The sequence below is a fragment of the Biomphalaria glabrata genome, chromosome 13, assembly GCF_947242115.1.
Source record: "Biomphalaria glabrata chromosome 13, xgBioGlab47.1, whole genome shotgun sequence".
Classification (NCBI taxonomy): domain Eukaryota; kingdom Metazoa; phylum Mollusca; class Gastropoda; family Planorbidae; genus Biomphalaria; species Biomphalaria glabrata.
This window is the reverse complement of record NC_074723.1, coordinates 38526060-38553822: the sequence shown is the minus strand read 5'-3', so window position 1 is coordinate 38553822 and position 27763 is coordinate 38526060. Positions and strand designations below refer to the sequence as shown.

The 27763-nt window shown below is 34.3% G+C and overlaps 1 pseudogene; it reads right to left on the bottom strand.

Moving 5' to 3' along the window:
* Positions 1–27763, bottom strand: part of LOC129922577 (dynein axonemal heavy chain 6-like) — an 85276-nt pseudogene that overhangs the window by 15666 nt on the left and 41847 nt on the right.

Genomic DNA, 27763 nt, shown 5'->3' with positions numbered 1-27763 from the left:
GCTCTTCAAAATCGACACTAGCAGCTTGGAAAAAGTAGCTTTGGATAGATCTACAAGAAGAGTGAGCATAAAGGAAGGGTCTCGGATTGCAGATGCCATACACTACAGAAGCAGAAAGAATGGTGATAATGCAATGGCGCCTGGTGATCACATATGCCCAACCTGCGATCACAGCTGTATATCAAGGATTGGCCTCTTTAGTCACACAAGATGTTGCAAAGGGAAAAGATCGTCTCTCCTGACGTAAAATGCCACAGAAATTTCCCTTAGCCAGCTTGCTCCAAATTAAAAGTTATACAAAGAAGAATTTATCAAATATATAATTAAACTGTATAAAGATAAAACAAATAAAAAATTGATAGGTTTCAAATAAGTAACACTTCTATCCTTCTGTTGGTATTTATATTGTATCATCAGAGGGATAACATACCATCAGAACTTTTAAAATACAATGGCTCAAATATAACAAAATTTTTAGGACAATCTGACAGAAAATATGGGATTAAAAAAAATATTGCCACAAGAATAAAACCAAATTTTTTTTTATTCCACTGCTCCAGAAAGAAAACTTGAGACAATAAAAAAACAAACAAACTATAGAACGATAAAGTCTAATAGTTATCCAAGCAAAATAATGCTGAAAATAATTTCAACAGACTCAAAAGTTGAGGAGGTCCTTTGCAAAGGTAGAAGCATTCTTGAACATATATTTAACATTAGACTGTTAAAGGAGAAAATGTCTTTAACAGCTAAATAAACTGGTACACGACTTCACAGATTTAAAAAAAAAACGTTTGACTGGTTTTGGCATCATGGTATGTGGTAAGTGATGGGGGAGTTCAGCTTGGATAAAAACATTATCAATAATATCGAAGCCCTACACCCTAAGGTAAACAGCTCAATACTTCTGAACAACAAAGTTGGAGAAAGTTTTAGGACATCCATTGGAGTGAGGTAAGGATGCATTATCTCTCCAGCTCTTATTAACATATTTCTGAAGCATATTATGATGGAAACTCAAGAAGGATTTACTCCTACTTGACCATATGGGCAGCCTTTGTCCATCTCGGGTTTGAAGAGGATATAGACCTCATTGGGGAAATTTCAGACCAGGTACAAGATATTACTTCAAAACTGTATACTAGAGCAGTCTGCATGGAAATCAGTGCTGATAAATTCAAAATACTAGTTTGTGCTGGAGATATAATGAGATGTTGAGGATGTTGGGGTACAGTCGAACGAACTAACATTAGAAGAAGTTGACTCATTTAAATACCTATGGTCAAACATTGGAAGAGATGGACTTCAAATCAATAAGAAATAAAAACCCTTTTAAGCTTGGCAGTTGCTGTCATAAGCAATCTAGAGAATCTGGAAAAGTAACAGCTGCATTCTTCCCTAGTGGTCTCTGAACCCCCACATGGTTGTGTAAGTTGGATACTGAACACAGAAAGAAAAAATTCAAATAAATGCTACAGAAAAATGCTGGGTTTTTACTCTTACAAGTCAACACTCTGGATGACAAAAAAAGGAGGAACTTCTCAAGTCTATAATGTGAAAAGACAAAGCTGAGCTGTTTCAGTCATATGGGTAAATTTGAGGAGATTACAGAAACTCTTGGAAAATGAGGAAGCAGGGGGAACACTGTAATAAGAAACTCTCAGTCTAACTAGAGTTAGAGCCTTGACTTTGTGAATGAGATGATGTAGATCTACTTGTATTAAAAGCTAGTGTTGCAAAGAAATCTAGTTCCCTATGTTGTTTCGTTTAAAACTTAATTTTCAAGAACTAACTGATATGAAAGGGCAGCAGACTGACACCAGACAAAAAAGATGTCACAAAAATGGCAGCAGTTTCTCCATGTAAGCTTTATGTTTCTCTTTTCCATAACAATCATATTTAAATTCCCATAGAATTTAGCTTAATTTAAAGAAGACATTTATGGTAGAAAACTAATTTAATGAATATATTTATTGAAAAATGTCTGTGTTTACTTTTCATGAACTCCCATATCTTTAGCAAAACGTAGAAATGATGTCATTGGATCTGATCCTGGAGAAAGAACGAAGACCAGTGGAGTAGTCTTAGACATACTTTCATAGAGTTCTGGCAATGTGACAGGAGGACTTTCAACAAATTGTTTCCCTAAACATTCAGAAACAAACTCTGTCACTGCAAATGTTGTCTAGGATAAAAACAGAATTGACATAATATAAAAGTTAACAATAAATCCAAAAAGGATATAATTAATTTTTATTCACATAAAACCCAAGAAAAATATCTTTGTTGAAAAAAATTTACACACAGTGCTTTATAGTTAGAAGATTATTTTGATCCTAACTGCTACTTTTTTCTATCATTTTTAATGGATCAACAATCTCAATAGCCCCAAGATATCTATTAGCATTGAAGGATAACCCTAGCATCAATTTAGATTAATCTAGATCTAGATCTATTCAATTAGTCTTTCTACCTCAACATTAAGTTAATTCATGTTACAGAGAATATCAACTCCTTTTAAACATTTGAACATTGTGAGTGTAAGCATTATTTTTAATTCATCATATTGTAAAAAGCCAGAATGAGCCTTTAACTGGGAAGAAGTTTGGTTAGCAGGCCATAGATCTAGATTATCCATTTGACTGCCCTAACCCAGGGATCTAAGATGTGATGTGATTTTACAGAGAACCTGTGCCGCAGAACATAGATCTAATATTTAAACTATGACCATGGTAAGAAAACTTAAGGCTATGGCGCAAGATCCTTTGATCCCCTTTGCCAGTTTCACAGTTAGAATAGTAGGTCTATGTACTGGTTTGTAAGACGTGAGTGTGATGCTCTTTCTTGGGCACACAACAAAACTTTTAATTGAAAACTCACCCTTTCCTCACGGAAAACTTTAACAAACATTAATTTTTGAAACGCTGTCAGGCAATCATTCCAATTTCCATTAACTCTATCTGGAAGAGGCAGATCACCATCGTTATATTCAGGGGGATCCAAGACAGCGTAGAGAAAGCGCTCCGGAGGAGGATTTGCTTGAACCTAAAGTTTTTGATATAAAAAAAATCATGCTTTCTCAGTTATAATCTATACAATTTTAAAACGCAAAAACTTTCACAAGCTTCTTGCATTCATAACATTGTAAAACCTAGACCTAAAGGCCCAAGTCAAGCTGAATATAAAATACATCCTTGTTAATAAAATGAGCCTTTTAAAAAAATTTTAACAGTTATTGTAAAGAAAAACACTTTTTTTCTCTTGCCTCCTGGAGTCGAAATACACTGAATGACTACACAACACACATCTCTAATATTTGCTGAACACATTCTTATGGAAAGTTACAAGCACACGTTAACATAACAACAACAACTGATACATTAAATCATTTTCATAACATTCACCCCATACCCCCTCCGGTTCAAATTGTGCCTAGGATTTACAAGGAAAGAACTAAACTAACCATACACCAAAATAATTGTTATCTTGTTCATTTTCTTTATTTCCAACAGTTATTGTATAAACTTTATGTCCATTGCTTACATAGATTGATAAATCATTATGTAAAATGGGAATACCCACTAGAGAAAGTGAAATAAAAAACTTTATGTTTGTCACAAGGCACTATTGTTTTGTTATTGTCACAAGCACTACAATTTTTGTGTGAAAGATGCCAACTCACTTAATTGTTCCTAGTTGGAGGCTCAAATTTACACTCTTGAATTTAAAGGTTTATGTCTGCATCTTCTGCCTGTTGTTCCTTATGTCTGTATCTTCAAGGTGTTTTTCTTATGTCTGCATTTTCTGCTAATTGTTTCTTGTCTTAATCTTCATGCTTGTTTCTTTTGTCTGCAAGCTTGCTGGTTGTTTGTTAAGTCTGAATTTTTGTGGGCGTCTCCTTAATCTGCATCTTCTGCTTTTGTTTTTTTTTTTTTTTATGTTTGCACTTTTGTGGTTGTTTTTTCATCAGGTAACTGGCTTGATCAATAAAATGCATTTTGACCTCATGAATATTATCATCATAAGGTTCAACAAAAGCTGTTGCATTTTTGGTGCAAAGATAGCAACTATCTGCTCTTAATTTTACGATCTTCATTTGGTCCATTTGTTCAGCTTTTTAAGATAGTAATAGAGCTTCGTGAGTTTGTGGTCAGGAAATCCTGATATGAAGCTAAGAACTAACCAACCCAATAAATGTGACTGGACTTGCAATCTGAGTCTAATTCAGTAACACTGGAACTAAAGTACAGAGAGCTGTACACAGTATACATTAATGATTTCAACGACAGATTTTTATTATAGGTTCATCCAAATGTGTTCAGACTAATGTGAATTCTTTATGACCATAAGAAATATAGTGCTTATTTTGATTGTTCATTGCTTTATGTGTATTGGCTCACCAGGCTATATACTATTACAGAAAATGTGTTTGGCTAGCATTACAGAGTAAACAGAAGGGGTAGCAAGAGACTCTTGGGCACAGGATTAAAACAATGAATCTAGAATGACAAAACTAAATTTAGTCATCCTGTACGGAGGCCCCATCAGTTTCTTTATCAAATTGCAATATACTGCAGACAATTTAAAAATTATAATCACAGAATTAATGGGAAATAAAAGTAAGAATTCAAAACATTAAAACACATTTTGTTTTTAAGAGATTGGTAATGAGCCTGGGCTCACGGAACCCATTTGTGCCATGGTTACTATGCCACAAACTGTAAAATATTTTGTATAATTTAGAACCACAATAAAACAATTTAATATATGACAAGTGATTAAGGCATATTTCTCATTCTAAATGCTAGGACAAATTCTTAAAAGTGCTATTTATTTCCTATGCCTGAAATGGGTTGCCTGAATCAGCCAGAAAAACAATGCCTTTGCAGAGTTAAGTCTCTCATTATTATGTACAAATAGATTAAAGAGACAGATTTCAAAGAATGAAATGATTTTTATTGAAGATATGTCCTAATTATTAAGATATGTAGCCTTCAGTTTGATTGAGACTGATTGTTTTAATATTTTTTTATATGGGTAATGCATTTTGTTATCGTTATCATTACCTCAGGGCCTTCATCCAGTCTTATCCATACAGGTGTTTTATCCAAATCATAATGGATGTAACGGAAGTTTTCAAATGTGTCACTCATCTCGCAGGCCATTTTCCAAACATTTAATGGAAGCCACGTTGTGTTTTCTGGTTTGGGGACATTTTGCTGTAGAAAATGTAATGGCTTTTAATTACAATAAAAGAAAAAAAGTTTTTATTTTGATAGAAGTTGTGTGTTCTATAATTGTTTAACCTTCCTCTTTCAATGAGATTCTAAATAATCCATAAATATGTCAAGTTGTCAGTGGTGACAAAGTGTGTTGATTCTCAATGGTTATATAAATTTAAACTCTCAAATCTAATTGATTTGAATAAGCTACAATCTTTAAGATGTACAGAAAATTCTGTGGCATTCAGCATTTTACATCTGTTAAAACTTATAATCTTCCCTTTGTAACTTCTCTTCTGTCTTTTCTGCATAAAGAGGCTAATCATCGATACACAGCCACGGTCACAGAAAATCACTACTCCATACAAGTGTACTATTATTTAAAACTTTTTATTCCTAATGTATATAATAAAATGATAACATATTTATATATCTCTAGGATCTCTAGAAAGTCATTTCATTTCTGTGAAGGCATTTCCTAAAATAAATGAAGTTGAAATAAGAGAAGAAGAGAAATATTAATCAAAATGTCTAGTACCTTCTCTATACCTCCAATAGGTCCACGGAGAAAAAAATTCCACTCCAAGGGAGTTATTTCCCTTTCAGTTTTCATAATCTCTGAGCAAAGCAAAAATGAAAATACAAGCTTGTGTTTTTCAAAGAGACCTCTGAAAGAAAATCAAAGCAACCACTAGAGGAATATCTCATTTCACATGTCACATTAATCTGTAAGTAAGATCAAAGTTAATTTAGCTAATGAATTCTTTAAGATTTACAATATAAATAATGGGTACTTGACATTAGCTAAGAACACCCTTGTTAACCATCAGTAATAGAAACAGATGACCTTTGCATTATCTGCATCTGAAGGATGTGAAAGGGGACCAAGCATACTACAAAATAAAGCATGACCCACAAAACCATATACTAGAGGCACTATGAGATACATTTGATTATTTTATGGCCTCCTTCAGTTATGAAACAACTATTGGTCTCATGTAATTGAGATGAATACATAGGCTATGATTGGAACCATGTCACACATGGAGCAGTCCTTCCCCCCCCCCCCTCCCCTTGCAACCAGCTGATCTATCCAAATGAAGGTTAATGCCAATAAAGTTAAGGAGTAAATTTTATCGGCATCGCAGACTCTGCCAGGGTGTAGCACTGTAAGCTGCCCAAGGGTCACTGGCTCTTGATTTTTCTTCAGGGTTGACTCCTGAAAACTTTCCCCATGTTTGGATATAGCTGCAATGAGTAGAGATTTGAATTAGAGTTTTCCTTCTCCTAGGTGGGTAGCCAGCAAGCTAAGGAGCCCCTTCCTGCCTGAAGATTACTTGTTAAAGCACCAGTGCTCTTCTTTACAGATAACTGTTCAAGCCGGATCCAATATCTGAGTTGGACTAGTTGTCATAGGCTAGTTGAGACGCATGCCTTTGGAAGCATTTTATAGGCAGTGGAGTGCTTATTTGCATAACACCAATTCCAGTAATGTCAATATTACTGAAACCATGAGACACAATGCAGGTAACAATACAAGAATTACCTAGAAACATTCTTGTAAATACATACTGTAGTCTCTTCTAAGCAAATGTCCAGTCGTGTTTGAAGGTCATCGGACTTCTCACTGGTTGAGATTGTATTGTTAAATAGCTGAATAAAATTTTAAAATAATAAAATGGTTAAGATGTTTCTGACTGAATCCTAAGCATTTGAAACATTGGAAAAATAAAGGCTAAAATTCAAATTAAACTCAGACATGATTGCCTAACTTTGGACTGGACCAATTTTCCTTTCAGACAATCAGATGATGGGGAGGGAGATTTTTTTTTTTTTTTAAATTTTATTAGTAATGTGGGTGTAGGGGAGAAAACTACTCTATTCTAGCATCATTTCATTTGTCAAATTTGTTTCAGATTTTCTAAAAAATAAACCAAACTAATTTCTACACCATACTCATACAGATGGCTCCTTGGTCCTTTTACTACTGTCTTGTCCTGTTTTCGAACCCTACCAATTTATTACAGAGGCACAGATGACAAAAATGTTGACACCTTGTAATTAATTCTTTTAATCACAAAGAAACAATGGATTTTACAGAAGAATCCCATCTAGCCTTGTCAAGAACCATAGCTGCAGTGCTAAAATTTGTTGCAGGTTAGCGTCATTGTCATCTAATATACCATCTAGCAAAGCATTCATGGATAATAAAGGTTATTATTATTATCGGCTTACAGGGGTAATGTTTAAAGTGGTTCTGCCCATCAGCAACACAATACACAAAGAAGCTAAACATTTTAAAATGAATTTTCTAAATTAGTTAATAATGACACTGTATCTCAAACTTTAACTGTAAATAATGGATATTTTGGATAAGACATATACTGATTGTCAAAGAATATGAGAAAAAAACACATGTGCTTATAAATGAGTAAATTATCTGTTTTTAATTGTTATGACTATCTATCTGGCTGCCTGGAAACACTGGACTCAGATTGCCGGGTACTTTATCAACTCTAATAAACTATGTCAAATACTGTACAGTTGGAAGTTTGAAAGACTGCACAAGCGCTTCACTGTAGAGAACCTTACAAAAAGGTACTGCTCTACTTAATTGAATCATACTAGACTATCTGTTTTGTCCTGAACTCATACTGGACTCTACCAGACTATCTTGACTCTGCCACCTCTACTCTTTATAAAGGGCCCCTGAAGGCCTACTAGGAAATTACAGAATGTCCCCAGACCTTTTTTAGACAAATCACATGACCACATCACAACCTATTTTCAAGTAGAGTGTCCCTGAAGGGCCGTCCCTCATCCCTGTTCACTGCTAGCAGTAAGCTGGCTTCTGTCACCTGTGTGAGCGTGTCATATGCACATCTAACCTTACCCACATCAATAAGTTCATTTATAACAATATCATTTTTAAATACTTGTGTATATTAAGTAAATATGGGTAAAGTTTAAAATTTATATTTATACATGGGCCCACTGCAATTTGAAAGAGATCAACTTTGGGTACTAAGATCAATACTTATTGGTTTAAGAATGTAAAGTACACATACTAATGTGATGATTTTATGGCTTATCTATTCCTTTACCTGTTTAAAATACTTGAGAGAGAATTGATACATGGGATCTACTTCCCCCATGTCAGACACCACAAAGTACATAACAGAACCCCTCTCAGCAACACAGCGATATTTCTCCCGGGCTACACTGATCTTTTCTTCTGTTGTCTCGGATTCAGCAAGTCTTTGTTTGATAACTGCTGAGGTGACCTGTCAAGAAACAATTCAATGTAAGTCTTTGATAACTGCTGAGGTGACCTGTCAAGAAACCATTCAATATTTTTCTTTAAGTTGATCAGAAATACACTGTTACACTGTTACTTGATGTTTTTACTTTAAATTGGCAACTAAAAAACAATTTTTTCCCAATAGCTGTAAAATTTATAGGAGGACACCCTCATGATATAATTTTCTGGTAATATTGTCAGACCCATTTTAATCTTATTAGAATTTTGTTTAACCTTATGCACATTGTTTTTTCTTGAACCAAGTCTAACAAAACATAATGGTATTTTTTCTATTTGATTTCTAGTCTTCTACATCTTTGTTTTCTAAATCACATTATAATTATATGATCATTATTATATATTAAACTCTGCTACTGGAATTATAAAAAAAAATATTTTAGTGCTGTGTTACTTCTGCAGAGAGATATAAGGAATGAGAGATCCTCAAGATGTACTTGGGACATTTGAATGATGCTTTAATGGTTATAAACACCCACATTACCAATGGAAACAAGTGAAACTCTCACACTTCAAGGCCTATGTGATACTTGCCTTAGAATCATTCAATGTATTGATAAGTTCTTCATTGTCCAATATATTTCCTTCCGATTCAAAAAGTAACCAGAATTTTATCTTCAATAGATTTCAGCTGGTTCTTATCAGCATTGATTCTCATGATGAGTTCATTTCTTTGTTCTTCCAAGTCTGGTCTCTCTAAACTGACAACATCACTACAACCAATAGAAAGAAAAACAACCTTTTCATGTCTGACCTATTAAATGTAACTAGTTGAAATTTTTACTGCTCCTAGTTAAAAATTAGTCTATTTAAAAACAGATTGTATTCCCAAAAAAATTATATATTTTCATAATCAAAACAATAAAACAACATTTACATAAAAGTAGATTTTATAGTAGTAATAAAAATTGTAATGTATTTAGTTTAACCAATCTTATTTTTTTAAAAATCTTTTTAATAATTTGACTGGTTAATTTAGTCTTGAAAGAATGCTTTGGATGTTAAGCCAGAGCTAAAATAAAATGTATGTAACAAGAAAAAAAAAAATAGATGCGAAAGAAATTTTCAACCTAAGAAGTTGATCTTCAAGGCCTTTCTTGGTGACTGTGAAATTGATAACTGTTACTTTGATGCAGACTTCTGGCAAGTAATGTGGATTAGACAGTTTGGTGGTCATATAGAAGCGAAAGTTTCGATCATAGTCTATATCGCTATCCCCCAAGCGAATCAACACACGCCCACCCTGAAAAAGACAACGAAAAAAAAGATTAAAAAGTAATTTTTATTAAATCAGAATGTTGGCCTAAAACTCTATACATTGGGTATCACTTTGAAAATTTAGTTTTTAACTGCAAGTTCTATCCTTCCAATTTCCTTTTAAGCTCATTCATGACAAATTCAATTATAATTTCACTCATGTTGATTTTATTTATAATAATCTCATTCATTACTAGTTGATTCATCATGATTCTATTTATGGTCATTTCATTTATTATAATATTATTCATGCTAAAATTTGTCCTTATTATTTAATTGATGGGAGTCAGGTAGTGTGATATGCTGGCTGGACTGTTGTTCGGATGGTCTCAATAGTACCAGATTCATAACCTACAGTTCAGCGAGAGGTTTGGTTAGGATGAAATTACCATCAAATCTGAAGGAACATGTGAAATATTTTACATGTGAATAGACTTCATTACTTTTAGAAATATTACAAGATAAACTAACTTTTGTTTTAATTTTAAAGATTACATCCAAATAGCTGTTCATTGAATATTTCCTGTAAACATGAGACACGAGCTAAGTAAAAGTAAAGTTGCCCCTTTCAGACCTTGCTATCTATGGGGCAGATGATGTTAAGGTCATCTGTTTCTATGGCCAACAGTTAACAAGCAGGGTGTTATGTGGCCAGTACAACGACCAACCGCCTTTACATTCCACAACTAAAGTCGGGTACCCATTAGAGTTGGGTGGACTCAGGGGCAAATGAACTCCATCTTATATTTTCTTATAATTCCAATAAAATCTATTGTGAGCCTAAACATAAAACTTAGTTCATTCCCTTAGAAAAGGAAAGAAAAATTATCATAAATCAGCCCATAACATAGTTATAATGAGAATGATATTCGAGAATGTTTAAAATATCATTATCTAGATTTCAATCTACAAAGGAATATGGTAAGCAGACAAGATAGGATAAGATGATCTGTTCTCTGCTATAATATAACAAGTAGGCTCTGACCAGAAAATAATTTTCTAATTGGAAATACGTTATGACTACATATACTCTATTAAAAAAAAAATAGGAACATTCCAAGACAACCACTAAGGAGACCAGATACAACACTAAGAAATTCATTGAAAGCATTGGCAAATGGGGATGGGGGAGGCATTCCATAAAATCATCCTTAACCTTTTATGTATTATCATTTTAGCCTCGCATTTTTTCATTCACAGTTACCTACAACACTATACTATTTATTTTTGTACAAAATATATTTTGATAACTTCAGCAACCAAGATTAGTGTTCTAAAAGATTACAGTAACATTTTTTTTCCTCTCTGTTCAACAATACATTTGCATCTAACACTCTGCATTAACACTGTTCTGGGCATCTCTTTGAGAATCCTGGGATTAAAGCAAGCAATAGCTTTACTTCACAAATACCTAATTAGGAACACCAAAAAACTCAAAATTTTTGAATCTACTCTTATAGAGAAACATGTTAAGTCCTTAGAAATGAAGCATTTTCATAATGTCAAATTTGATAAAAGTGACCTTACTTATAAATATATAACTGAAAAAAGTCAATAAGGTTACATAAAAGGTTCAAATACCTAGAGGAGTTTAAAGCTTGATATGTTACTTGTCATGTAAAGCACTTTAGTTATAGATGGAGAAATGAATTGAATGTTGCACTGACCAAACCCTCAAAACATATTGGAGTCCAAGGGTAGATTACATAAAGTTGTAACAAGTCAGGAGACATTACTCCATCATTAAACCTTTTTGCTTTTACAAACACAGCTTTTACACACACAGAGAAAATTTTGGTATACAATAAAGTGTTTAAATGTTTAGATGTAATAGAAAAATGTTACCTGTATAAAGGTTTGTTTTAACAAGACAGGTTCTAGTGCTGGATCCAAAGCTTCACCAACATCCTCCATCAAAACAGGTAAACCTGCTCTTATGCAAGCTTCCAGTGTTCTCAGAAAGTTGGAATTTGATAATTTAATAATTTTAAGCTTATTTAGAGCCTCTCTATTTCTGATCCATCTGTTGGCCTGAAAGAAGTGTCAACAATAATACTCAGCTTTAATCAATACAAGTACATACTAGAAACATTATTTGTTTACTTAGAAACTTTACCTGTTCTTGTGGGTCAATCATCAAAGGCCACCTGCGACCTTTAGTTACAAGAACAGCGTTTTCAATTGACACAGCATCTCTTGGCAGACCGTCAGCATTCCATTGTCGAATTTCATATATATCTGCCAAGACTGACACAAGAGTCATATTTTCTGTTGCAGGTATTTGAAGATCAATCAATCGTTTAGTCCAACCTGTAGAAAAGTTTTTGTATCCAAATTATTAAATACATTCAAATGTCTTATAATGAACCTAAGTATTCATGCTAGATACATCAGAGTATTTCAGTCATATCAATTGGTCGTTGTGGTAATATTTAGGTTATGTTATGCTACTTTCTTAAAAATGTTCTTTCTTAATATAAATATTTCTAAAAGTTTTTAACAAATAATTAAATGTGAGAAATACAAGATACAGTTAAGTTAATAATAGTAAAGTAAAGTTCCACTTTCAGACCTTGTGGTCTATAGGGCAGATGATGTAAAGGTCATCTGATTCTGTGGCCTACAGTTAACGAGGGTGTCATGTGGCCAGCTCAACGACCAACCGCCTTTACTTTTCCCCAACTAATGTCAGGTACCCATTAGAGCTGGGTGGACTCAGAGGCGCCCAAGGATCCTGAAATTAAATATCCCAGTCTTCACTAGGATTCAAACCCCGGACAACGGTTAGGAAGTCAAGCCCTTTACCGCTCAGCCACCGTGCCTTCTAAGTTAATAATAATTGAAGTAAAATATTTTGTTTCTAACTACTAAATCATATATCTGAGAGTAAAGCATAACTAAATAATGAAAAATCAAGCTAGACCTAGTAATATTTTCAAGAGTTATGAGAACAAGAAGTTTGTATAATTTGATGTTTGGCCAGGAAGGTATACAGTCTCAAATGATCAATTCAAAAGCAGAAAGCAGGAGGTTTGGACTAGAAAGTAGATTATCTTTATCTTTGAAGGAACATCCGTAAAATGTAAAACATTTTATAAACATTTTTTAGAAACAGCCTTCACCATTTTCAAAACCTAATTCATTTTGTACTTTTCATATTTTCTTATTGAGGATGATTAGTTGCCATGTATCAAGATTAATGGGCAATTAGGAAAACTTACAACTGAAATGAATAAAAAGCTGCTACAAAGGTCTAAAAAATTTATTTATGTATCCAACACAATACTTAAGCTAGTCAAAAAACAATCAGTTAATATGGTATAAGCAGACATTGCATTAATAAAGGTTTTGTTTTTTAAGTTTTGGACATTCATTCAGAAATTAAGATTATCATGTACCAATCTAAACTTCTTGAGAACCAAAGCAGACAGCAGTGGGAAGGGTTCAAACTGATGACAGTCCTAAAGGCATACCACACAACCAGTTTTCTCTCTTAATGGTACTAGTTTTCAAGGGTGTCTGTATCTAAACATTTTAAAAGTACATTGTTTTTGATGTTTAGACTTACCTTCTACAAGTTTTTGCCTGTAAGTAGAAGTAAAGGCTCCATAGTAAGCTACACAAGCTGCTGCTATAAAAACATCTCCTACTACATTTTTCAACTGTACATCAAAGTTGGCAACACTTTCCTCCCAACGAACCTATAAGAAACATGATGTAGAAAGAGAACAAATACTATGGCCTCTTTCAGTTGCAAAATTACTATGGAAATGAGAAATGAGATGAATGCCTGGGCATTAGTTATGGTTGGAACAATGTAACCCAAACAGCTATTTTCCAATTTCTGAGCACAGCTGATGAATCCAAAGGAACAGCAAGTGCTGATACAGAATGCGAAATGCGGAGGCACAGGCTCTGCAAACTGCCTTAAGGTTGTCTGCTCCTTATTTTTCCTCAAGATAGACTCCCAAAGCCTTTCACATATTTGGGTATAGCCGCAAGGCAGCAGAGGTTTGAATTCAGTTTTCCTTCTCCTAGGTGGGTAGCCAACCAAGGCTAATGAGCCCCTTAAGCCTGAAGCTTACTGGTTTAGGCACTGGTTACACATTTTCCCCAGTTAGTGATAACAATTCTCCCATATCTAACATCTAACGGGTAGAGGCTGTTTGTCAGAGGCTATCTGAAAGCCATTGAAAGTATTTTTTAAGTAGTGGAGTGCTTATATCCATTACCACTTTTAACAACCTTGCAGAACAGAGAATAAATATTTCAAGGAGCAGAGAATAAATATTTCAAGGAGCAGAGAATAAATATTTCAAGGAGCAGAGAATAAATATTTCAAGGAGCAGAGAATAAATATTTCAAGGAGCAGAGAATAAATATTTCAATGATAAAGATGAGAACTAAATGAGTTTCTAGTAATGTCCCATCCTTATTTCAACATGAAATCATGAGATTGAGATGTTGTTTCAAAGATAGTTGAGCTATTGAAATGTATATTTTTTTAAAGTAGAAATATGAAAAAAAAAATCACACCAAAAAAGTGACAAAATCATTGTAGTCTCACACTTCTTTCTAAGACTGTGTGCCATGCATGTCTCATCTCCAGTATGGAAATATGGTTTTAGTGAATGAATGCACATATTTTCAAATCGTTAATTTATTCCTCAAGGTGATATTTTTGTTTGATCATTTCAATTTATCTTTGATATTATAAAAACTACGCCCAGTAGGCCAAGTCTGACTAAGAATCATATTTTAATGTTATAATAGTTCTCATAGATTTTAAAATAACCTACTTGTTCATCAGCTAAGGCTGTTGTCAGTTTGGAAGAGCGTTTCAATCTGGCGGCAGTCACAGCCATGTTTCTTTCCATACTCTTGTCAAAGACAGCCTGAAGATTTTTAATTTGTTTCTCCACTTCAGCCAGTTGGTCTTGTTTAGCTTTGAGGACACTTAAAACCTCATTGAGAATGTCTTGAGCCTCAGCCAGTCTGACAAGGAAGAGATAATACATCTTGTAATAATAATATACCAACTATACATATACTTCTGTAATAATATTATATATATATATCCCATGTTCCACTGTCAAAGTGACATCATTATGATTTAGTACAAAGTTTACTAATTAATGACCACTAAAGTTGTATTAAAACAAGTCTAAGAAAACAAATATAATTGAATATTTTTTTACTTAGACCTAGAATGATTTAAAAAATAGCAACACTTTGACTGCTAATTATTTAATGCCTTGACTGCTAATTACTTACGCTTGTTTCTTTGGCTCAACTTGTTTAGCTACAGCAGAGTAAACATCAATTGCTCGAACCCATAGGACTAAAGTTTTACAAGCCTGGACGAAGAATAGATTTATCAAACAACATTCCATCATTACTCTGTGGTTATAACAATCTTCAAAACATTAAATCACAAATATTTTCAGGTAAGTAGTTAATGATTTAAGATGTACATTCACTATGAAACTTTTCCATAAACAATGTGATTACAAAATATAATGTCTACTAAAAAAAAATAATAATGCATCTATAGACATTTTTTTCCACACCAAATACAGAAATTGTTTTTCTGCTTAGAAGACTGCTGGTTGGCAAATAAAAAAGAAGCAAAAAAACAAACAAAACAAAACAACATTCATTTAAAAGTGGAATTGTTTTGACATACTGTGGGCTTAACTTATTAGACAGATCATTTTATTAGTACAACATTTGTGGGTGAATGTTAGACTGTGTTACTCTTCAAGTCTCTGAACCAAATAAAAGAAATGATTTCACATTCACATTTTGTTGTGTAGTGACAGTTGTTTTTTTTAACACCAGATCTTCTGTAGAATATTAAACACATGACTAGCCTAGTTGATCTAATTTTAAACATGTATGTTAATCATCCCTCTTTGCTTTTAATATAGACAATATCATCTCTTTCTACTAGGTTTTCTCCTTGACGTTGTAGTGGTTTTTCTTGGTTTTATTTATTCTCAACACCTGAGTTTTCTTTTCATTGATTTTTAAACCAGTTTTCTCCACTTCTATAATGATCTTGTTTAATTTTATACGAGCATGTTGTAGTTTTTGGAGGCAGATATCATCTTGTGAAATCTAGATCCTCCATTTTTTTGTCCATTGAATGCATGTGTTGCCAGCTTTTTACCTTTTCATTATCCAGTCTAATGAGTTTTTTAATGAGTTTTTAAATTAGTTACCTTTGAAACTTTGGCTACAACGTCAGGTACAAAACTTGGCATGGATGTATATTTCCTGACTTTAGCCAGCTTGGCGGCTGGGACATTTTCTTTGTCATATTCATAATTTTTTTTTAAGAAGTTTGTGTCTGCCAGCATGGCTTTACAACTCGCCCAGTCTGTCCTGAAAGAAATTATTGCATATGCAATCAACATTTTAGTGCAATGAATTACTGAAGGTCACGGTCATTAGACGTTCACCAAGTATAAAACATTAATGTTTCGTTTGTTTATTCCACTTACTTGTTGCCTAAGAGTATGGCAACAGCTTCTAGAACTGTCTGAACAAGTTCTGGAGGTTTGGTAAATACTCGTATCTCAGCAATGTCATTTTTGTCTAGTGCTAACAAAGCCTGAAAGCGCAGAGTCATAACAGATCATTGTCATTCTTATTATAAAAACTAAAACAAATAAATTCCACTTATCTTACTCATGGTTAACCAGTAACACAGACTAAAAACGCAAAATACTTAGGTGTTATGATAAATGAAAAACTGCCATGGAATCCCCATATTGATTAAACTATCAAAAAAAATCAAACAAAGCATTAAGCATAACTAAAATGTTTGTTAAGCTCATAATAGAATATGCATCCTCTGTTTGGGACCCCTCAACTCAAGAAAACATTAAGAAACTGGAACAGACACAAAATAGAGCAGTGAGATTTATAACAAACAAATATTCACATTTGACTAGAGTAACACCTTTAGTAAAATCACTAAATTTAGAAAGCCTTCAGGATAGAAGATTCAAAAGTAAGGAATCAATTATACATAAAACATTGAACCAGAATCTTCAAATACAAAAACAAAACCTAATAAAATACTCAGAAAGACACAAAGGCATATTCCTCGTTCCATATGCTATGACAAATTTGTACAAATGCTCTTTCTTCCCCAGTGCTATTAGAGCTTGGAATGGGTTGCCTGATCTAGCCAGGAAAATCAGTGACTTAGCAGAATTTAGGTCACAGGTTAATACTCATGACTAAATGCATGACGCGTAGGATGTAGTCATCTTCTTACAAGACTGTCAATTATTTTCTTATAGAATGTCACAATTTAATTGAACTGAACAACCTAGAATAACTAACACTCTGTAAGGCAGTGTGGAACAACTAGGAAGAACAGCATGCCACTGCAGAGAGCATACAGCTAAGCTGAGTAGATGAAGAAGATGAGAAAATGTGGTAGAGCTCATGAGTTTAATAAAATTAATTTATTGTTTCCCCAGCATTAAACTCTTCAGTGCTTTCCAGCAATCAACTCTTCTAGGGTGACAAGTTATCAATACTTCATATGCATAGTGGTTATGTGTAGATCTTTTCTGAGAGTTTCATTAGTTCACATATATATAGTTTTTTAAAGTTTAAATTTAACTTAACATTAGGTGTTTAAAATTTTAATGAAGTGGTTAATATGAAATTTAAAATTTATTTATGTGTTTAAAATTTGAAAAAAACCCAGCATAAAACAAGACAAATCTCAGAGACTTATAGCAAAGGCAAAAGTCAAATATGATTAAATCAGAGATCTGCTATTCACATATGGCTGCACTTTACTTCCCTCAAATATAGTGGGTCTTCAAAAGAGCTTGACCCTCTTCACTAAGGCAAAAACTTTGGCTTCAATATCAATGCAGCAAAGACAAAAGTTCTGTACCAACCTCCTCCCAATAAAATTGCCAAGAAACAAGACATTTTTAAAGATGGCCAGAAACTAGTAAGCATAAAAATGTTTGTCTATCTGGTAACTAAATGCCAGCCTATATGCTGAGGTAGACTTCCTTGTTGCATGCCACAGTGCCTCAGACTTTAAAAACAAGTATGGTCAAGAAGACTAAGCACTTGTACAAAAATTAAAAATTGACAATACTGTAGTCCTATGCTTCAGATTCCTGGACCTTATGTTCCAGTCACATCAAAAAGCTGAACTCTTACCATCTCTGATGTCTAAAAACTTAACCAGTGAAAAATGTTTGACTACATATGAGATTTTAAGATCTTTTGCCACATCAAAAAGGTCAGAACTATGATGGGCTGAACATGTAGTTCTTTTGCCTGAAAATTGCCTCCCCAAATGACATTTTATGTGGAGCTATGAGCTGGAAAGTGCTCCCAAGTGATATATAGGCAACTCTCAAGAGATCCCACAAAGAAAATGAAATTGACATTTATGACTGTGAAATGCTATTTATTATTGCACCTCATGGCATGAAGCCGTGTATGGCAGTATTATGAGATTGAAGACAAGGAGATTATGGTCATCAGTAAAGAACATTCTCGCAAATTTTTTTTTTATCAAATTGGGCAACTCTCAAGATACCCAACCTTTTCATGCCATGTGTGCGTCCAGTTTTTCAAATGAAGATAATCTTCCCTAGCAGTTTTTGAGTTAAAAGAAAATGAGATCATTTTTTAATGACAGAGAAGGAACTACTACCTTGTCATGTAATGACACTTTGTGAATAACAGAAGATTAAAAAGTAAAGTAATAATACATTCTTTCAAGGAAAACCAAGAAAATAATATACAAAACCATAACAAGACCAGCAGCAATGCGTGGAAGTGAGACCTGGACACTGACTAAGACATCTGAAAATTTAATTAATACTTGGGAAAAAAAATTCTTAGGAAAATCTATGGTGCCATACAGGATGAAACTGGATGGAGGACACACATTAACCAAGAGATATATCAATTATATGAAGACCCACCAATAGTGACCGAAATAAAAAAAGAACAGACTATGTTGGGCAGGTCACCTTGAAAGAATGTCAGATAACAGAGGAGAGAAAATCGTCAGACAAAAAACAAAAGGCAGGCAACCCAAAGGCAGACCCTGAATGCGATGGATTGATGATGTGGAAGCAGATCTTTAACAGTTTGGGGTTAGAGCGTGGAGACGAAGGGCCCAGGAGAGATCTGAATGGAAGGATGTGTTGAAACAGGCCAGAGCCCTCCATGGGATGGGATGGAATAATAATACATAAAACACTTAACCATAACTTATAAATACAAAAACACAACCTAATGAAATACTCCAAAAGACACAAAGATAAAGTAACAAGTAACATTTCTTATTCCATCTGGTAGGACAATTGGTACAAGTGTTTCTTCCCTATTGCTATTGCAGCAAGGAACATGTTGCCTGAATCATCCAGGGCAATCAAGACTTAGGTGAGTTTAAGTCTGTTATTAACTTACATGACTAGATTAACAAATGGATATGCTTAATCTATAACTCTCTTCTGTTTAGAAAGAGTGTCTGTAATTTATAAAAATGTTTTACTTTCTCTGCAACTTCCAGCGCAGGTAGCGCCTCGTTCAAGTCTCGCTGAGCATCATCTGCTATAGCCTGAGTTTCTTCAGCAGTTGTTTTCGCTTTTGCTTCATCGATAGCCACCTGTTTCTGAACCTGATTGATAAATTGAAAGAAACTGTTATCCATACATATTAAATATTTCATATTGATTAGAGCTCTGAAACAATCCACAGCAGCCATTTCTGAGCCTAATCAGAACATACTAAAATAGATCAAAAGCAGCCTAGAATCTCATTAGTGCATTGAAATACTGATGGAGGTCTTTTGTTCTTAAATGTTGACTGGTTTCTACATCAAATATTAACTTAAATAATCACTCAACTTATAATTGTTATTATCAGTGAATTTTATTACACTGCAATTGTTCAGGGAACAGTACCAGGAAAAAGAAGAGGCAAAGAAAGTGAATGGAAGACAACATCAAAGAGTGGACAAGCCTATCACTGGAAGAGATTTTTGATCTAGTGTTAACTTAAGAGAATTCTTCTGACTTATATTGTGAACATTTCGTTGATGTGATTACTTATTCTACATGGCATGAGCAGCCAGTATTTTATTGGTTTATATTTTGTGATGGCTGAAGTCACCAATATCTTTTGTGATCTATATCTTATATGTAATAAAATTCTTGTCTGCTACAAGAGCGTTTATTAATAATTCAGAATGTTTGTGCTTGGAGAGTTCAGTACGCTAGTGTACTCACGCACCTGCAAATCTAGTGCGTATGAGAAAGTACTTAATTAAAGAACATTACAGCAATATCTACAACACTCGGACACATTCGCGTCGCAACGCCTACAACCAGAACCAGGCAGCGACAATGAGTAAAGCTATTAACATTTTCTACAGCCTAATCTAATACGTTAGTATTCTTTAGTTGATCCTGATTACATTATAAGATGTCTGAGTAACAAATATATTACTTTTATTATGACTAAAGATAATCCTAGCTTTAAAATATGTCTAAAAAACTAATTGATGTCTGTGGACACTTATAATGATACCATTTGAACTATCCCTTTTAAATACAACTACACTATAATAATAGTAAGGCTTTTTCTTTGAGTCCAAAGATTAATGAGGAGTACAAAATTTTACATGGCTACACAGTCCCAGCTGTGACCTGCAACTGCACTATAGAATAGTAGCACAAAAAATGACTAAATTAGGATAAGCATTAAGAATTAGCCACCAGCAATATATATCAGTGCATCCAGAACCAAGGAGATGAACCATTTAGTGACAGTCATAACTTAGATAGAAAGATCAAACTTCTTCCGTTATATCCAGATTTAGCTTACTATATTTACAGCCATCAGCTCTACTACAACTTAGCTATTTTTAACTAACCTCATTTGACAAATCTAATAACTTATTCTAAACCAATAATATATACTTATGTCAAAGTCAAGCAAAAGAACATTACTTTAAGGATAAAAAAATAGAGAAAGATTAAAGGGCTGAGAAGAGTCTCTCTGAAAAGGATAGATTTGTGCAATGGTTGAAAAGGATAGATTTGTGCAATGGTTGAAAAGGAAGAGCAAGATTTAGTACAATCCAAGATAAATGTTTTTTTTTTTACATTAATAACATCCAAAAATGTGAAATAAGTCTGGCTTTATTTAATAAAAAAATATTTATAAGGAAGAACTGACATTTTTATTTTGAAATATTAGAACAATAGACGGTAGTTTCTATTCTAGGATTTAATAGGAAGTGCAATTTATGATAACTTCTTTCAAATTATATTTATTTAGAAGAAATTAGTGTACCTTGTTTTCTCTTGTACCATGGTAATGTACAGGTTGATCAGCTCAAGGTAGGAAGTGGGTGTGGTGTAATAACGACGCTTTAGCTCGGTGAAGAATCTCTCTGACATTTCTGTAACACTCATATGAATTTCTACACACATTTTAGATACATTGTCCTGTAAATGAAATACTCAAACTATTACAAAATTTGTGGGACATGATAGTCAAATGATGAAGCACTTGGCTTCAAACTGATGAGAGGGATTCAAGTTTGAAAAACAGTGAAGAGTTTTAATTTTGAGATTTTTTGGAGGCCCCTGAGTGCACCCAACTTTAATGGGTACCTGATATATGATTTTTGGATGCCCCTGAGTGCACCTACTCTAATGGGTACCTGATATATGATTTTTGGATGCCCCTGAGTGCACCTACTCTAATGGGTACCTGATATATGATTTATTTTGAGGCCTTGAGTGCACCCAACTCTAATGGGTACCTGATATATGATAGGTACAGAAAAGGCAGTTGGCATTGTGCTGGCCACGTGACACCCTAGTTAACCTTTGGTTATAGAAACAGATAAGCTTGTTTGTTAAACATGTTTCGGATGTTACTTCAGAATAGAATATCCTTATTTCCTAGCCCCCACCTCCTTCAGGTTGACAGGGGAAACCAGTGCGCAGAGTTTGAACCCGGGGCATCAAGATGACAGTCTGGAGTAAATACTGCTTGATCAGGCAACACAAGTTTTATTCATCTGCCTTTATAGATCACAAGTTCAGAAAGAGGAACCTCTATATAATATGTGTTTAGGGCAATAAAATAGCAATGTCAAACCTATGTAATCAAGTCCTTTTGATAAAACACCAATGTAAAATGAATAAGAACTTTCTTGTTGTAATGGTTCAGATGCTACACTTAATTGTAACTTGTTGACAAAATATTTTGCTACAAAATATTCAAATTTGTTTTGCTCTAAATTAAACATTTCTTGTATGTCTATTTGTATTAAGTGTCAATATTAATATTTTTTTAAGAACAATTTTAACTATTGAGTTTTGTTTGTTTACTTAAATAGTAAACATTATTTGTTTGAAGATTAGTTTGCTTCATATTTTTTAAGTGGTAGTTTCTAGAAAAATGCAAGTCAAGTTTTTCAATTGAAGACTTGAGTGAATGTTAATGATCATAGATATTTGAGAATCACATTTTCTTTCTAATGCTCAATAAAATAATAATTTAGTGTAAAACTTACTTTGATTTCATCTGAACATCCTAAAGATACGGTTTTAAAGAAAGACTGTGCCACTCCTAAAAGAGCTTCTTTCGGCCATTCAATGAACCAGTCTATGGTGCAACAGTTGACCAAAGATGGAAACATCTGGCATCTTGATCGAAAGGCAGAGCCCACCGGAGACATGCACAATACTATGTGCAGATTATTTCTGGAAAAAAATACAGACCGATAAAGTGCAATTAAATTTAAAGGACAGCTTTACAGAAAATAATATTAAACAAATTTATTATGTCTGGATTAAAATATTACAACAGTACAGAGTCTTAAAGAATTTATTTCTCTGAAAAGTTTTCTTCATAACCATCAAAATAATTTTTCTATCTTATCAGTCTACAGATATTCCTTGTTAATCTAGTTATGCACATTAATTTTAGACCTTAACACTTTTGTAATTTCAGCTCTTTTGTTTTCTTTTTAAGAATGTCCAAATGAAGATCTAAAGGGTAAAAGTGTTGACTCTATCACAACATGATATCTATACTCTAAATTCACTTTAATTGCTCTCAACAAATCTGCAACTAATAGTTCATTCTTGAGTGCCTTCTAATCATCTTGTCTTTACTTACTTTTTTTTTTATTTTGTAAAATAATGTTTTACATGTTTCGGATGTTCCTTCAGAGTTGAAGATAGTTTACTTCCTAGCCCAAACCTCCCGCAGGACGACGGGGGATGGGAGCGGGCAGGGTTTGAACCCTCGACCGTCGATAAATCCGAACGACAGTCCAGCGCACAAACCGCATGACCAGGCAGCCATCCTAACTTTTAACTTTTACTGTGACTGTTCATTCGTCAAAGATATATTTACCTATGCATGCACAAATTGTTAACTTGTATCACATACAAAGATTATATTTTCAAACTTGGAAATCCAAAACAGGATTACAATTTACAATGGCAACCAAGCCCCATGATGACCTTCTGACCACTGTTAAAAAACACAAGTTAAGACTGTACAGTGAGATTCTCAGGGCTCGCAAGAACTTGTCTGCAGGTAACAGTACCAGGGAAATAAAGAAGGTGGTGTAAATGGAAAGGATTGGGAGGACAACATTAAGGAATGGATGGGGCTGTCTACGGAAGAAACTCTAATCCTGATAGAGAGAGAAATGGAGAAAAACTGTTAACAGATGTTTATGGTGCCCCAACAGTTCAACAGACTGAATGACAGGGTAAGGTGAAGATACCCATATGTATGTAGTGCTACACACCAGTCAAGTGACAAGCACAATTCTCTGAACAGATGTTTATGGTGCCCCAACAGTCCGACGGACTAAATGACAGGGTATGGTGAAGGATGGCTGCCTGGTCGTGCGGTTTGTGCGCTGGACTGTCGTTCGGATTCATACATGAAATATAGTAAGGTCATATGTGCCTGACGGTTAAAACAATAATGTCAACTGTACCTGACACAATGGATACAGTTAGGTCTAGTGTCATTTATACATGAAATATAGTAAGGTCATATGTGCCTGACGGTTAAAACAATAATGTCAACTGTACCTGACACAATGGATACAATAGTCATAGATAGCATCTCTATTTCCTTCAGGAATTCCTGCCTCTTTAGCACCTGGTCTGCAGCCTATTATCAACCTCTCATACTCGTCAGGTTCAAACAAGTTTGGAACTTCTCCAGAGTTCAGCATGTTGTTAATATCTTCTAGAAATTCTTCTACCACAATCTGTAAGATGACAAAACTCACATATTTTTTTCTGTCTTTATGTTGTAGTATAGCTAGCACATTAAAAAACTATTGAGCAGTGGTGCACATGTATGATTATTGATGTTTATGGTCAATTATATTGAAATTAGTGCAAGGTTAAAACAATAATGTCAACTGTACCTGACACAATGGATACAGTTAGGTCTAGTGTCATTTATACATGAAATATAGTAAGGTCATATGTGCCTGACGGTTAAAACAATAATGTCAACTGTACCTGACACAATGGATACAATAGTCATAGATAGCATCTCTATTTCCTTCAGGAATTCCTGCCTCTTTAGCACCTGGTCTGCAGCCTATTATCAACCTCTCATACTCGTCAGGTTCAAACAAGTTTGGAACTTCTCCAGAGTTCAGCATGTTGTTAATATCTTCTAGAAATTCTTCTACCACAATCTGTAAGATGACAAAACTCACATATTTTTTTCTGTCTTTATGTTGTAGTATAGCTAGCACATTAAAAAACTATTGAGCAGTGGTGCACATGTATGATTATTGATGTTTATGGTCAATTATATTGAAATTAGTGCAAGGGAAACATTGATGACAAGGCATTTGACCACCATCTTTTGTAAGACAAGTTTTGTGGATGTTATTTTGTTGTGGCCATATTTAGAGGGGATCATTGTGACCTACTTGGAATGTTATCTAAACAAATTAAGTGGACACCCATAAAGGCAAGACACAGATAGTCAAAGGTAATTGTACTGAGAAAGGCTTCAAGATAATGGATTGCTTTGTTTTGGAAAAAATTCCAAGAGGATGGGAGAAGGGTTGCATTGCAAGAAAAAACAATTTCTAAAACTAGTTAAAATGTAGATTCTATTGTTGCTAATTGAAAAAAAAAGAAAGTGCATAAACACTAAATATTTTAATAAGACATAATAATATGGACTAATTAATTAAAATAAGTACTATATGCATAGTTCTATACAGGATTTTACAAATCAAGTTTTCATATAGATCTAATGATTTTAAAAATGTTTGTTATCTTTAATGATCTCAGTATAGGCATAAAATGAATATTTGTGTATGCAATATACAATTTTTAGGTTATTTAAATATCAAATATTTATGACTATGAAACTGATCAAATAGACAGTTTACACCAATCTACTTTTATCTACAGTAGATCCAATGGCTTTTTAACCTGTCTTGACTTATCATCAAAATGAAGAAACTGCATATCCTGATCAGGGACTGCTGTTCACGACAATAAGGTGCACACCTACCATTTGCAAGAAAGAAAACTAGTAAATGCTCTGGTTGTTGCATGTCAAGGGTTCAGACTTACAATAAGTCTCACCAAGACTCAAGTCTTGCACAAGAAAAAGCTTCTGCAGCAGTGGCAAGACTCTCTAATTATGTCTGGGAAAATACCAAACTGACCACAGCGACCAAAAAAGCTGCATAGTGTGAACTCTTCTTAATGGTAGTGAGAGCTGGTCAACAAGCATACATCACGAGAATAGATTAAACAGTTTACCCTTGCACTGCCTGTGACACATAATGTCCTTTTCCTGCAGGGTTTGTGTCTCCCATCAGGAAGTTTTGAAATTAGCCAATACACACAATATCTATAATATTATGACACAGAAAAAGACTAAGTTGGCTTGGACATGTCACTTGCATGCCAAATGAAAGTTTCCTAAGCCCAACCACTATGCCAAGATTATGGAGTCTCACCCAAGGGATGTCCAAGACTAACCAAGCAAGATTTGATGATCACAGGCTTCAATGAAAGTATGTGGGAGAAGAATCACCCAAGATTGGACATACTGGTACAAACATCACCCAAGATTGGACAGCGTGAAGGTAGACTGTGCATGCTGGTACAAACATCACCCAAGATTGGACAGCATGAAGGTAGACTGTGCATACTGGTACAAACATCACCCAAGATTGGACAGCGTGAAGGTAGACTGTGCATACTGGTACAAACATCACCCAAGATTGAACAGCATGAAGATAGACTGTGCATACTGGTACAAACATCACCCAAGATTGAACAGCATGAAGGTAGACTGTGCATACTGGTACAAACATCACCCAAGATTGAACAGCATGAAGGTAGACTGTGCATACTGGTACAAACATCACCCAATATTGAACAGCATGAAGGTAGACTGTGCATACTGGTACAAACATCACCCAAGATTGAACAGCATGAAGATAGACTGTGCATACTGGTACAAACATCCCCCAATATTGAACAGCATGAAGGTAGACTGTGCATACTGGTACAAACATCACCCAAGATTGAACAGCATGAAGGTAGACTGTGCATACTGGTACAAACATCACCCAAGATTGAACAGCATGAAGGTAGACTGTGCATACTGGTACAAACATCACCCAAGATTGAACAGCATGAAGGTAGACTGTGCATACTGGTACAAACATCACCCAAGATTGAACAGCATGAAGATAGACTGTGCATACAGGTACAAACATCCCCCAATATTGAACAGCATGAAGGTAGACTGTGCATACTGGTACAAACATCACCCAAGATTGAACAGCATGAAGGTAGACTGTGCATACTGGTACAAACATCACCCAAGATTGAACAGCATGAAGATAGACTGTGCATACTGGTACAAACATCACCCAAGTTTGGACAGCATGAAGGTAGACTGTGCATACTGGTACAAACATCACCCAAGATTGAACAGCATGAAGGTAGACTGTGCATACTGGTACAAACATCACCCAAGATTGAACAGCATGAAGGTAGACTGTGCATACTGGTACAAACATCACCCAAGATTGAACAGCATGAAGGTAGACTGTGCATACTGGTACAAACATCACCCAAGATTGAACAGCATGAAGGTAGACTGTGCATACTGGTACAAACATCACCCAAGATTGGTCAGCATAAAGATAGACTGTGCATACTGGTACAAACCTCATTGAGAACAAAAGGAATGAAGCAGCTAGAGACAAAAAGATGATAAAGAAAGCTGTCCTGTCACATAGCCCTTTAACAGGTGCATTCATATACACTAACTGTGGCAAACATTGACACTTAAGAATTGGCTTGTTTAATAACACCAGATTCTGCCCAGACTCAAGAAGAAACTAAAACCGATGATGCATCTAGGCTTATCCATTGTCTTTCAAATAGAAGAAGCCATATAGTATAGTACCAGTATAAGATTTTTCAAATATTAATATGTATCACATTAGTTTGACAAACACACATGATCACACAGATATTCACATACATACAGTTTGACAAAGACACATGATCACACAGATATTCACATACATACATATGTATCTCTCTCTCTCTCTCTCTCTCTATATATATATATATATATATATATAAACTCTTTAGCCAACCTGTGTATCAGTAAATAAAAAAATTGTGGGTTTATTTTGAATGCCTGCTGTATCATACAATTTTTTCAGGTCATCGTGGAATGAAGAATAGTCATAGCCTCGAAAGAGCTCAATCTGGAAGCAGCGATAGTTACACATGTGGGCAGACAATCTGCACACAAAAAAAAATAAATCACATACTTAGGTGTGTTTTTATCTACTAGTATATATAAATGTTCTTTTAAAACTGTAAAAAAATGATTATTTTAACTCAAC